The sequence below is a fragment of the Meriones unguiculatus genome, chromosome 12 (genome assembly GCF_030254825.1).
Source record: "Meriones unguiculatus strain TT.TT164.6M chromosome 12, Bangor_MerUng_6.1, whole genome shotgun sequence".
In the NCBI taxonomy this organism is placed as follows: Eukaryota; Metazoa; Chordata; class Mammalia; order Rodentia; family Muridae; genus Meriones; species Meriones unguiculatus.
Window position 1 is genome coordinate 74,938,191 of NC_083360.1, and position 1,915 is coordinate 74,940,105.

The following is a 1,915-nucleotide window of genomic DNA, read 5'->3' on the forward strand; positions in this document are numbered from 1 at the left end:
TAATAAATAAATGTGGATGACTTTATAGGAAAATATAGGGCGTGGGCATGATGGGTATTGATTTCAAATCCAGGTACTTCTCAGCTGGAGCATTGCTGGCTTAAGGAAATATTTTCATTTTGTACTCACTGGTCAGTTGACGTTTCTCGGATCAGACACTGCTTTCTTACATTCACACATCAAGAGGACATTGTTTATATGACTCCATGTAGCCTGTTGGAGGGTCTTCTGGATAAACCAGGTCTAATGATAGAACAGGGACTATAAATATGCCAATCAAATTTTGTTATTAGTTATGAAGCAAGAGGTCCAGAATGAGTTTGAAAGACATTTTGAATTGGATTTGTTGAATTATGGAAGAAATAAGCTTTATATATTTATTTAGAAGAGAAGGTTGAGGGTAAATACAAAAGTGTCAGAAGAGGCGCCGTCAGAGAAAGCAGTGCCCATAAGACTCAGGTTTCCTTTTCGGCTCTGAGAATACTTTGGGTGTTTTGCTATGTTAAAGGAAGTCGTGGAAGAGGTAATTATTTGGCTTACAGTTACCCTTTGTTCCTCCAACAAGCCAGATTTGGCCACCTTTTCTCAATATGCCAATTAGCAGCCAAATGAATAGAGAAAAATCAGAGAAAAGATTTATGCCTTCCCGCCGAGGGACATGCGGATCTGCGGCATCTGCTTGGAGCCCACACGTCTGCTCCCACAGTAAAGCATTTTGGGTAATCATCCAAAAGTTGAATGATCTTAAGGAAGTAGTTGAACTTCCAGGTCGCCCTGTCTTCCCTGGGCATCACGGCCATGCGTCAGGGATTGCCACGTCTAAAGACGTCACTCCACTGAGGTGTGCTGATGGGCAAGCACACCCCGATGCGCAAGGCCATCAGGGGCCACCTGGAGAACAACCCAGCTCTGGAGAAACTGCTGCCTCACATTTGGGGGAATGTGGGCTTTGTGTTCGCCAAGGAGGACCTCATTGAGATAAGGGATATGCTGCTCGAGCTGGTGACGTCGCCCCTGTGAGGTCACTGTGCAGCTCAGAACACTGGTCCGGGACCTGAGAAGACCTCGTTCTTCCAGGCTTTGGGCATCACCACTAAAATCTCCGGAGGCACCACTGAAATTCTGAGCGATGTGCAGCTGATTAAAACTGGAGACAAGTGGGAGCCAGTGAGGCCACGCTGCTGAACATCTCCCCCTTCTCCTTCGGGCTGATCATCCAGCAGGTGTTTAACAATGGCAGCATCTATAACCCGGAAGTGCTTGACATCACAGAGCAGACTGCACACTCACTTCCTAGAGGGTGTCCGGAATGTTGCCAGCGTTTGTCTGCAAATTGGTTACCCCACTGTTGCCTCAGTGCCGCACTCTATCATCAGTTGATACAGGCGGGTCCTGGCATTGTCTGTGGAGACTGACTACACCTTCCCATTTGCTGAGAAGGTTCAGGCCTTCTTGGCTGATCCATCTGCATTTACAGCTGCTGCCCTTGTGGCTGCAGCCACCACTGCTGTTCCTAATGCTGCTGCGGCTCCAGCCAAGGCTGAAGCCAAGGAAGAGTCAGATGAGGATATGGGATTTGGTCTCTTTGATTAATCACCTCCCAAAACAGTTGAGCTAGTTTATTTTGAAAAACATAGAAATAGAAGCTTACGTATCTTAAAAACAAAGAAAAAGAAAAAGAAAAAGAAGATTTATGCAACTTATCCACACTGTGAAAAAGAACAAAGAGATCCTGCAAGCCAAAGTCTGTCTTTGTGGCCTATCTTGAGCTTTCTTTCCTTCCTTGGGTGTGAAGGATTTCCTCACATCTCATTCCTATGCTTGGTGCATGGTGCTTGGTGCTTGGTGTCTGCTTACCTGGCCCTGATTTCAGCATGGATTCTGTTGGTTTAGTCAGAGCAGATGTTTCCTTTTG

The 1,915-nt window shown here is 46.1% G+C and overlaps 1 pseudogene; it reads left to right on the top strand.

Moving 5' to 3' along the window:
* Positions 1-658: 658 nt before the first annotated feature.
* LOC110560673 (large ribosomal subunit protein uL10-like) lies at positions 659-1,593 on the top strand (annotated as a pseudogene).
* Positions 1,594-1,915: the final 322 nt, after the last annotated feature.